The sequence below is a fragment of the Corapipo altera genome, unplaced genomic scaffold (genome assembly GCF_003945725.1).
Source record: "Corapipo altera isolate COAL_440 unplaced genomic scaffold, ASM394572v1 0, whole genome shotgun sequence".
Lineage (NCBI taxonomy): Eukaryota > Metazoa > Chordata > Aves > Passeriformes > Pipridae > Corapipo > Corapipo altera.
In genome coordinates this window covers 4,085,519-4,097,857 of record NW_020884872.1, presented here as the reverse complement: position 1 = coordinate 4,097,857, position 12,339 = coordinate 4,085,519, and the positions used below count along the sequence as shown (strand labels likewise).

The following is a 12,339-nucleotide window of genomic DNA, read 5'->3' as shown; positions in this document are numbered from 1 at the left end:
TCAACTGGCAGCATATTAATACTTGTTTGCATTGAAAAGTCAAGTGGCTCAATTATTAGAAACTTCTCCTGGCAAATAAAGGGCAGCACATCTCGGCTGTGCTGAATGACATCCATTTGTACAGGAAAAGGAAAGAGACAGTTACCATGTAAACAAAAGAAAAACAAGAACAAAATCTCGCTCGCTCTGTTGAGCTCATCACCAGCTAAGCCTAATTTCGATTAGCTCTCCCTTCATAAGCAGGATCCTCTCTGATAGAATTGACCAAAAAAGGAGATTTGGGGATTTACATTTATCAGAGGGATTGACCAAATGTTAAAATACCAATGGAGAGAAGAAACGCAAAGTGTTTGAAACTGGTGATTTTAGCATGGATTTGCTTTCTAAATGTGCAATAGATCCACTGTGGCTGTCATTGAAACGGCTCTGCATTATTTATTTCATGACTTTCTTCATGGAGTCAGTTCATACAAGCCTATTTCCAGTGTTAATGTATTCCCCAAAAAAATGCAGACTGAAGGCACACACTGGGTCTGTGTTCCCAGGTCACAGGAAAAACTTATCCCAGCCCAGGAAATCATGGAGGTTCCTGTCCTGCTCTTAGCAGCATATTCCAGGAGAACAAAATCACTCAACTTGTCCTTTTTTATTGCTGAGGCTGAATTCAGTCACAAAAATATCCCAGTCCTACGAGTGATAGTAAATACTGTTGTTCAGGAGTGGATGCAGCAGCTTATTTGCCTGAAGGATACTATGAAATTTCGGTCTTCACATTTCTCTATCAAGCACAGTACATCGTGCATGTATAAGGCTCCCTTTAAACCATACCAAGCAAACTGTATGGGTAATAAAATGTCATCTAGAAATGCATTAGAAAGTTCCTTAGTCCTCCTTGAAGAAATGTAAAAATATTTTTGCACACCATGTGAAGGCAGGGTTATTTAAAAAGAAGTACTTAAAAACAAACTAAAATTTAAATTATGTTATAATAAGATGTTTAGGGTAAGTTCAAGCTAATTCCCACTGAAAATAAGTGGGATGAATTCAAGAAAAGACAAGTCTGTCCGTAAATATTTATGGAAATACATAAAGAGGAACAGAAACTTGGTCATAAATTTGCCAAGATGAATAGAAGGTGTCATTAATGTTTGCTCTTGCTGTATGAGCCACGGGTTCTTCCTCTTGGGGGAATCACAGTGGAAAACTGTAAACAAATTTTTCTGCACAGCATCATAAAATAAACTCTCAGTTCTGTGTTCAGTGCCGGAGACATTGCCAGGCAACAGAAAATTATTGCTATATCTTGAGAGAATGCCCTGAATTTATTATTTTTAGGTCACCCGTTAGTGACACAACCCAAAGTTTTTCCTGGGTTTTATTCCAGTGAGCCCATAATTGAAGCTATACAGATGTCCAGAAATTTCAGCAGTTCGAAAAACTCAGATCTCTGTAGTTCACTAAACTCTGTAGCTATTGAGTGACAATCAGGATGCAGCTCAGAAGGAATTAAGAGTTTGGCTGTGCACACTCAGCACTATCCTCCAGGCTGCCGCATTTGGAGCTTCAAGAAGATCTGGGGGGGCAAATTCCTCTCTGAAATGTTCCTCCAGGCTCTGGACACAGCACCATACCTGTGGGAACACGCTGGACACATGTACCAACTGTGGCACAACCTCCAGACAGGAATCCAGTCTTGATGACAGGGAAGCCACCATGACCCTCAGCAAATTTTTCAAGTGCTTAATAATCCTTGCTGTTAAAATAACCTTCTTTTTCCCTCTTTCTTGAAGTTACAGCTCCCAAGCTGGAAACTTTAATTACCTCTTTTTTTGCTTAAAATATTTTGAGAGCAAATGCTCATTGGTTTCCTAAGTTTTCATAGGAGAGGAGATGATTTTGAAAGGTTCAGGTCTTTCAAGTGAGCAGAAAAGGAAAGCTCTACCAGAATCTACAAATTCAGTGCAGGGTTAATGAAGGGCTTTGTGTACTGTTTAATTGCAGAGACATATTACATGATTATAATTAACAGTCCTCTTTCATTTCAGTATTTTAAAATCCCAAACAGAAAGTTTCCATGTAAATAATAATGACAAACTGCTTCCTTTTCAAACGCTTCCTTCTCAAACGCTTCCTTCAAACTGTAAATGCACACACCACCTTTGAACACAAATCTAGGAAAAATAAGGCATCATGGATGGCACTTTTAAGTATTAAACACTTTGATGTTCACCATCCTTAGTAGTGTTTTATTTTGTTCACCACTGGCTAAATTCCAGCCAGATTTTTCAGTTTTAGGTGGCCAGTGGTACTCTGTTAAACCTTGCTGGGAAAAGCTCTTAATGGGAAAAAAAGCAACCTCCAGGCACTGGGTCCTCCTGCTAAAAATGAGTATTAATAATCATTGATGTAGTATCTGAAATTCTCAATAAATGTCCTGGTCCAGGACATCTCCTGACATCCTTTGCCTGCAAGGGTTTTTTGTAGATATCTGGCTGTACCTTAAAACAGCACAAAAAGTCATGAGGACTTTCCTCTGAGCTAAATCATGGCTCAAGAAAACAAGTCACCTTTTAGCAGGAGAGTGAGAGAAACCCTCCAGCTCACTCCCTGAAAAGCTGTGGTGCAGTAAAGACAGGAAGAAAGAAACCACCTGTGACTGAGGGAGGTCAGGAGGGGGGATCAGGGAAAGCAGAGAAGAGAGATGAAGGAGGAAGAGAGGGATCACAGAACCACAAAATGGTTTGGATTGGAAGGGACCTTAAAGATCTTATAGTTCCAACCCTCACTGACATAGAAGGGAGGAACGAAGAGGAGGAGGGAGGTAACAAATCTGTATGTTGTTAGAAATAGCACTGACAATTCTATATAGACTATGATAACTCCAAAAGACCCAATTAAGGCAATGGAAATGCAGAAAAAGTAATGCAGAGATGAATCATCTGACCTAAAATAGAGGGAACGATGAAACACAGAAGGGAAGAAAGTGTGTCATTTTAGTTTTTACAGCAAAATAATTCCAGGCATAATCTTTCAAAAATGTTTGGCCAACAGAAACCATAAGACAGTGTTGGTTGCTACAGCTTTATCCAGGTACAGTGGAGAATTTATCTATTACAAGATAAAATGGACAGGTCTGCCCTTCTGCAGGTCTCAGCCACAAAAGCCAGGGAACACCCAAAGTACCACACATGCCGGCCCACTTCCAAGAGTGACACTGCCAGTTAAGGATATAAAATAAGTTAAAAATCAATTTATCAGCTTTTTAAAATAAGATGTCGAATATGTAACGAATTACAGAATCCCATCTCATTTTGTCTCTTCCAGGTCAGCGTTGTTCTAATAAATAAAATGAGAACAGACCAGCTCTCAGTGCAATACAGGTCTGCAGCAGTTGGGAAGCAGTGGGGAATCATTTTCCAATGCAGAGAGAACCTTCACATATTCACAGGACATTTACAGCCCTAATTTGAATGAAAAAATGTCCTGCTTAAAGGGGAACCTCCCCATATCCAGGTAGCTGAGTGGCCTGCTGAAGAGGAGAGAATTCCTGTTCCACATCACAGGTTTCTGCAGATTCCTGGGAACAAATATGCCCCTTCAGTAAGTCCAGAGTCCACTGACAAGACTGCAGGGGTCGGATTTCTCAAATACTCCAGTAGCAGCCTGGAAAATGCTGATGTCTCCTGTGTGTCAGGTTCCAGCAGCAATTCCCTGATACGCCATCCTGGCATATGACACCTTCTGCCTTTTCCCATTTCAGCTGCCTCCATCACCTACATACAAAGAGAAATTTGTATTTTCATTGGGTTCTCTCCAACTTCCCTTTTGTATTTAAAGATAACTTTAATACAACTTTGTGCTGCTTTGGAAATAGGAGGAGACTTTTAAGAAACAGCAGTCACATGCACTGAAGTGCAACAGTTGGGTCCTTCTGTGCCACTTTGAGACTCTCAGTATTTTCAGTGCTTTAATTAGCCATTAACTGGCCAGATAAGTGCCATAATCTTTTAATTCAGCATCAAAATATACTTGCATAACCTTGCAGGCAATTTCACCTCAAGGTCCAATGTCAGTTTAAGATTTCTCTAGTTCTGAGCCATCAGCTATCATAGCTAGTGCAACGTCTTCTCATATGTGCAGTACAGGCAATAATGCTTCACACAAACAAACATCACAAAGTACAAAAAATAAAAAAGCTTAAAGCCAGATTTGTCCATTTATTTTTATCCTTTTTGCAGCTATTCTGATTAGCTTTGTAATCTGCACAGAGAAACATCAGATCACAGTGTCCTGTGGCAACACACCACATGGAGCATAATGCTGAAGCTTTGCTGCAGTCTGCCCAAAAATCTACATTAAATGTGAGGTGGAAGCCCACAGCTGCAGCAAAACTGATGCTTAGATATGGTGCACTGAGACAGGTGCAGCACCTACACCACCACACAGCCTTAGCTCAGGCTGGAGAACTGCAGAGCTGTGAGGTCCTCCTTTCTGTCATTTCCATCTCATGACCCTGGCTCTTTCCAACCCTGATGTGAAGTGAGGATTCCTGGTAAGAGACTTCAAACTCTGACTAAAACTCCGGGCAGCTCTATCCATTAGACCTTTTCTTTTTTTGTTTTCCAGGGAGTGTTTTTTTTCCCCCCAGGAATGTCCATAACAACACCGAGGGAGATGCTGTTAAGAAGTCATCAGACCACGAGGAGTCTGGTAAACGAAACAGTGCAGCTCATGCATGTGATTTTACCATCGGGGTTGTTTTCAAACAGAAACACTTGTCCTGGGGCTCTCCAGGACATATTCCAGCCGTACTGATCACATGTGATCTAGAACTATGACCTCTGTGAACATAACTAAGAGAATTACATTGGAGAGAGTAACGTTTGCGTAATTGAGAGAGGGGAAGCCGACTGTGTAATGACACGGCCAAATTTTGCCTCTTCACGTTCAGCATTCAAATCCCTGGAATATAACACACTGAAGCAGCTCCCAGCTCCCAGCAGGATGCTGGTGCTGGAGAGGCAATCAGCCTTTCTCTTGTCCATGTATCATTGGCTCCAATATAATGAACTGCCACAGGGAACCGGGGTGGGGAAGAGCGTTAAATTGGCAGAAAAGCAGGTCAGGCGAAAAGGCCTCTTCCAGTGCTCTGTTTCTGTCCTTCGGAACTGCAGAGCAACAGTTACTAAATAAATCCTCATTTTGTTTTGGGTCTGAACTCGTCATGCAAAGAATGTGATTTCGCAGTACAGAATCGACAATAAATTCAGTCAGTAGGCTGAACATAAAGACATCACTAATTTGGTATCTTGGTTATTTTTGGTTCGCCACTTGAGCTTTCCACTCAGTAATGAATAAATCAGTGCAGATGTGACATCTGTAAGACTGCACAGGCCACAGAGGCACAAAGCTGACCCTCAGTTGTCACAGGGCAGAACTTCTGTGCTCACTGCCTGAAAGCACGTTGTGGCCATGTCTTTAGAGGGCACAGAAAGGCGGGAGAATAAGTTTAAAGTTGTTATAAATTGCAGCCTCTCCTCGACATGCACATTTTGTGGCCTCAGAACCAGCATGTTAACATCATATATGAAATGACCTGGTGACACAACAGCACCCTCGGGTATAGTACGTGCACAAACCAAAAAAAACCATCTAAATCCAAACACTTCTGGTACTATTTGGTGAAACAAAGAAACGCAGACACCATTTTTTTTCCAGCAAGGCAATAGATTTCCTTCCTAGCTTTTGTACTTTTTACTTGATGAGAACTTACAACAAATCACCTCTAACGTCTGGATACAATTGCTGAAAAGAAAAATAATCTACTCAACGTACACCGCATTTCTCCAGCATCTTAGCAATGCACAAACACAAATGGTCTTGCTGCAACTCTGTCCATCTCTGTGTAATCTCCAACCCCAGAAGATTGTTTTCTGAGGCCAAACTGCCTGACTGACACTGAGGAATTAAAACACCAAGCTCACTTTTAAAATATACCATAGCACTAATAGCTCTTTGGTGCTCTCCCTGATTTACTTATATAAAATTCTAGAGAACTGAGGCTGCAGCCCTGCTTTTTATTGAGAAACTTGATCCTTCAAGCCACATTTACAGGAAAAAAGGACAATAAACAGAATTATTGTACTAATGCAAAATTTCGCAGTATCATTCCGTTTATTCTTCCTGAAAATAAACTTTGCTGAACATGAACAAAAACATAAGCTTCCCTTTATTTCATAACAAGCACCAGACACTTCAGTTTTCTTTGGTTTTCCTTGCTTAGACTTATTGTCTGGACAGAATTATTGAAAATGCTTCCCATATCATCCATCTCTCCGTTTGCTTCGTCCTGAATTTCTTCACATACTATTTGTCTAAAATAATGAGCTGGGATGAACACACTTGTAACTAGGAAACCAAAGCCACTTTTTAATATTCTTACACACTTTCACTGTAATCAGAATACTCGGGATTTTAATTTTAGAAGGCACAGACACCAAACTCCAGCTGAAGTTACGCAGAGCTGTGAAAACTGCTAACATGGAATTTAACCCTGTCTGCTGCACTGGGACAGATTTTCTATTTCAGTTGCTCCTGCAGCTCTTTATCAACGTTGCTTTTTAGAAGTATCCACGAATTTGAAACCCTTTACTATTTGCAAATGAAGATATATTATTTTTTTTAAATAAGAAACATAGTAACCATGACCATCTGAACCACTTAGAGAACATAAGCCTTAATACCTGTAGTATTTTTCTCTGAGTCACTGCCTGACCTGTGGAACAATCACCTTTTTAAGTAGGTATGTGTTTACTAATACTTAACAGTTTGCTGAATTAATATTACCATGCAGCTTGTCTCTGTCTTGCAGCATTTATGTGAAACTGTTTGAGCTGTTGCACGTGGACTCCAAGTGGAAAATATTAACTAGATTGTGCTATTTGCAGAAGAATGAGGGTGACAGCTAAAAAAGCACAAGACTTGGCACTCAGAAACTGCAATACCAGGAATGAAGACAGTTTTACATTTGACAGTTTTACAGTTATTTCCCTGGTAAGAAATGTAAATCTTCAGGAAGAGTCTTGTCTGTCTACCTTGCACCACATCAGTAATGAAAACACTGTTACTTTTGTAATATTCTCAATGCTTATCTCACTGCCTGGTTGTCTCTCTGAATACTGAGAAGTGCCCATACTTTTGTGACAAGTGAGACTTTTAAACTAGAAAAAGTAAAATTCCTTTTTACCTGCTAGAATTTGTTATGGGAGGTGTCATGTGCATATATGAGAAATAGAAAAAAAAACCCAAACAAACATAAAAATCCAGGCACCCCTTTCCATGCACAGCTGCCAGCAGTGAGGAGCTGGTAGAAAATTCTGTGTTTGTATTTTGGCACGTTGTTAAGTTTTGGCAGAATATTTGGAATCACTAAAGCTTAGAGCTCTGGAGTTCCCAGAAACATTTGTTGCACTCAACAGTGGCTGAAAGGAATGGGTTCATTCAAGTGTCCTCTATGATCCCAGCGCTCCACATCCCAGAAGTTCTGGAATAGAAGCTGGTATCTGAAGGAACAGGATCACAGCCACAATGTGCTCCTCAGCGTCAGCATTTGCTCCACTGATAAGATTTTCAGGGCCAGCTGAGCAAGGAGGCAGTTTCTGAGGGATTAATTATCTCCCTCTGCAACATGTCCTTGGCAATAATAGTTCCAGCGGTTCTGGGTAGGAAACAAGGAAGGCATAACCCTCTCCCTAGGGTGGTATGTTCCTGCTTTTACAGCAGCTAGAGGAGAACTTTGGAGTTGGAAAAGCCACACTGCCTAGGAGGAAGGATCCTGCAGCAGGAAATTGTCTTAAAGCTACCAAAGTACAGAACAGACCTCTCCATATGGACATAAAACTTGAATAAAACATACCAAGATCATAATTTTAACATCTCTGTCAATGTTCCCCCACTGCAATGAAGCAACTTCAGAGGTGTGTTCTTCTTTCTTTAGTGTCTCCCCTTCCCCAAAACCAAGCTCTTCTTTGCAAAACTCTTTCTCAGCTGCTAATATAGGACTGCCTAAGGGCATTTGAGATACTTCTAAGGCTCTCTAAAAGAAAATAACCTGATGTCATTAGATTTAAATTAATCACACAAGGTCCAAGCCTTCACCGAAAAAAAATGTAGGGTCTCTACATCAAAAAAGGGCTGAAACTGCAGATTTAAAAAACGACAGACTAGCTCCAAGATATGATTTTATTCCAGCTATTTTCGTATTGAAAGTGAAACAAATGTTACCATTAAAAAAGCTGAACTATTCAGAGTACAAAACTTTGCCCTTTGGGGCAATATTTACACTACAGAAGATAATAATTCTCATACTTACATGTGTAACCAATGCAAGTGTTTTAGTTTTTACATGCAAATTTCTCACAAAGTCCATGTATAATCACCCTTTTTTTTTTTAATAGTTTGCTTTGCATTCTGCTCTTTGCAGGGACTCAGTTTTTAACAAAATTCCAGTGATTAAGCTTGTTGGCAAGTATGATCAAAAGTTAATCTGAGTAGTTACTGGATACTCGGAATGGAAAACAAACCTTACACTGAACAAACATGCATCTGGTAATAACAGCTGCAACCACACACATATGGATGAAAAATGCATCAAACTAAGCCCTCCATCAAAGCACCTAAAATTAGAAATGTTGGAAAAAGTGTTCATAAACAAGCTATTCTTGAAGAACAATAATGTATTCAAATAACACCTTTGACAAATCTAACCTACTTAGAGAAAACTTAAACCCCAAATATTTCTACAGAACTGGATTCTTTGCCCAGATTTCATTAGAATCAAGAAAAATATGATCTACGGGGAAATAGGGCATCCATAAACTTTCCACTAGACCATTTTACTCAAGGCCTTATCCAATCTGGCCTTGAATACTTCCAGTGTTGGGGCATCCACAACCTCCCTGGGCAACCTGTTCCAGTATCTCATCACCCTCACAGCACAGAATTTCTTCCTAATATCTAGCCTAAATTTTCCCTCTTTCAGTTTGTACCCATTCCCCCTTGTCCTGCCACTACAGTTCGTGATGAAGAGTCCCTCTCTGGCTTCCCTGCAGCCCCTTCAGAAACTGGAAGGTTGCTCTGAGATCTCCACACAACCTTGTCTTCTCCAGGCTGAACAGTCCCAGCTTTCTCAGCCTGTGTTCATAGGGGAGGTGCTCCAGTCCTCTTATCAACCTTATCAGCCTCCTCTGGACTCACTCCAATAGAATTATATAAGCCACTACATGGACTCTGTTCTAGTGGCTGCACTTTCACTAGGGAACCTGACAAATTAAAAATACTGATAAATACCTGCACAGCAAGACAAACTACACACGTGTGTGTGTACACACCTTAAAGAACACAATTTGTTTTGGTGGGGTAATTCCAGCACGGAGATCCTCCCTCTGTGCCACAGGCCCTTTTGGAGAAGCGTGGATGAGAAATTATGCAAGATCAGTTTGTTTCTGCTTGGCTGAGAAATAACTGAGTACACATAAAAAAAAAAAAAAAGAAAAAAAGTTAACAGATTTCCAAGCTCAGGTTGGTTTCCCAAATCCTCCCCTGGCAGCACAGCCAGTGTCACTGCACAAACTGGTTTATGGGAACAGATGCAACTGCTTTCCCAGTTGTTTGTTCCCATCACCACAGCAGGTCCTTGTGCCAGAGCAGTTGTCTACACACTCGTTGTCTGGCAAACCAGAGCAGGGAATTTTTCCAGATGACACCAAGCAGCCTGCTCGGTTTTCCTCTGGCTCATTGCACAGCCACACTCACGTCAGGGCACAAGACCATGGGTGAAAAAACCCACTCCTTTCACAGGAAGCATCCCAAGTTTCCAAAACCACCAAAACAGACTGCAATGACCAAAAAAAAAAAAAAAAAAAAAAAAATTAGCTAAAGAGGGGAAAGAGGAGCTGGACCCAGTCAGGTATATCACCATTTTTCTTACTTGGGGTTTAGCCCATTTGCAAAAAATCGTTGCCAAAAAAGGTTTAAACACACCATTAAACACATTGCAGGGATTCTAGTAGCTGCTCTGGAGTATTTGTGACTTAGGTGGGATATCTAAAAGCACATTGAAAACACCACAGTGGGATTAGATGTTAATCTCTAGAGCTGTCCTTAATGAAAAGATAACGTGCCAGATTAGCTTTCAACAAAAACAAGAGAAATCTTGTAATTCTAATTTCTATTTTAATAGTAGTATTTTGACACACAAAACCCTATTCAGGTATTTAATTCAAAGCGGATAATTATAATGACAAGCCAGCCTAAAGCAATGATAATGGCCATTATAATTTTTCAAATGGCATCAAGATGAGTGAGTACAGCAGTTACAGAGGGTCCGAGCCAAAACCCACCAGGATCCGGGCAGGTGCCTCCCAGATGATAATGGAGGGGGGTGGGTTGGCTTATGAGGGGGACAGTGGGTGTCTTGTGAGGGGACGGGGGGCTGTTTGTCAGGGGAATGTTGGGGACAGGGGGCTGGCTTGTGAGGGATGGTGGGTGACTTGTGAGGGGGACAGTGGCTGGTTTGCAAGGGGGACAGTGGGTGGCTTGCGACAGCGATGAAGGATGGCTTGTGAGGGGGGCGGGGGTCTGGTTTTTGAGGGGGTTGCTGGGTGGCCTGAGGCAGTTGGTGGGTGACTTGTGAGTGGGACGGTGGGAGCCTTGCGAGGGGGACAGTGGGAGATTGCAAGGGGGACAGGGGGGCTTGTGAGCAGCTCAATGGGCGGCTTGTGAGGGGGACAGGGGGGGTGTGAGAGGGATGGTGAGTGGCTTGTGAGGTGGACAGTGGCTGGTTTGCAAGGAGGACAGTGGGTGACAGGGATGATGGGTGGTTTGTGAGTGGGATGGTGGGTGGCTTGTGAGGAGTTCAATGGGTGGCTTGTAAAGGATGGTAGGCTGGTTTGCGAGGGGGATGGTGGGTGGCTTGGGAGGGGAACAGTCATTTACTTGTGAAGGGGACATTGAGTGACTTGCAAGGGGGTCGGGGGCGGCTTGTGAGGGGTTCAATGGGCAGCTTGTGAGGGGGACAGTAGGTGAGTTGTGAGGGGGACAGGGGGGCAACTTGTGAGAGGGACAGTGGGTGGCTTACGAAGGATTCGATGGGTGGCTTGTGAAAGGTTTGATCGGCGTCTTGTGAGGGGTACAGGGACTGGCTTGTGAGGGGGTCTGTGAGCGGCTTGAGGAGGTCGGTGGGTGACTTTGAAGGGGAACGGGGCGGGAGGGGGTGGTTTATGAGGATGCCACATGTGCCACATGTGGGGCTTCTTTCCAAACCACGCTGGATCTTCTCCTTACACTTTAAAAAAAATCCCGTAAGATCAAAGTTAATACTAAAAACTCACCAGAAAAAAAAACCAAACAAAAAACACCAAAACAAACCCCAAAAACCCCAACCACCAGACGATTAAAGTAGGTGAATTTCAAACTGACACTGCCCGCTGGTTCCCCCCCACGCGGTGCCCAGGGCCAGGAAGGGGTGCGGGTTTTACCACAGCGGCACCTCCCGAATCCCAGTGCCACTGTCACCGTCGGGGGACACACGGCAGGGACCTGCCCTTTGTCCGGATCGCACCCCCCCTTTCACCCCCCGTCCCGCGGCTGCTGCCTCAGTTTCCCTCCCGCGGGACGGGCTGAGGGAGGCGGCCGGGGCGCGTTCCGCCCGCGGTGTCAGCAGGGCGGGCGAGGGGGGGGATCCGCACCCCCATCCCGACCCCGCTCCCCATCCCCGTCCCCTCACATCGCCCCCCCCGCCGCGCCGCCCCCTCGCCCCCCGCTCCCCCCCCCACCCGGGCCCGGCCAATCGCGGCGCCGCGCACGTGACGAGCGCTCCCCGCGATGACCTCATCCCTCGGTTGTGGGATGACGTCAAATTCAAGATGGATGGAATCACGGCGGCGGCGGCGGCAGCGCGGGCCGAGCCCTGAGAGGAGGCGCCCCGGAGGGGGGCGAGCGGGGAGGGGAGGCGGACAGGGTGAGTAGCGGCCCCGCGTGTCGCGCCCGTCCCGGGGGGCTGCCCGCGCGGCGCGGGTCTCCCCGGCGCACAAATCCGTCTTTTCCTGACGTAACTCTGAGGTGGTTTTTTTTTTTTTTTTTTCCCTCTAACCTCCTTCCCCCCCCCCCTCCTTCCTCCTCCTCCGTCGAGCGGGGATGCGGCTCCCGCGCGCATGCGCCGGTTACGAAACTCTTCCCCCCTCCTTCGCCCGGGGCTCGGCGCAGGCGCTCGGAGCGGGCGGGCGGTGCCCCCGCGGCCGCCGCCACATCGCCCGCCCCGCCTGGGGCGGAGGGCGCATG

The 12,339-nt window shown here is 44.2% G+C and overlaps 2 protein-coding genes across 3 annotated transcripts in view; one reads left to right on the top strand and one right to left on the bottom strand.

The window, feature by feature from the left end:
• UMODL1 (uromodulin like 1) overlaps window positions 1–9,516 on the bottom strand; it is a 73,287-nt gene extending 63,771 nt beyond the window's left edge. Inside the window, exon 1 of the mRNA XM_027638837.1 lies at window positions 9,390–9,516. The gene's annotated coding sequence lies outside the window, so the exon portion shown is untranslated. The remainder of the gene's footprint in view (window positions 1–9,389) is intronic.
• Window positions 683–12,339, top strand: part of ZBTB21 (zinc finger and BTB domain containing 21) — a 30,493-nt gene continuing 18,836 nt past the window's right edge. Inside the window, exon 1 of one of the 2 annotated variants that reach the window (XM_027635098.1) lies at window positions 683–693. The gene's annotated coding sequence lies outside the window, so the exon portion shown is untranslated. Of the gene's footprint in view, window positions 694–11,824; window positions 12,020–12,339 lie in introns of those variants that run through there. The other variant, XM_027635105.1, reaches the window with a different exon arrangement.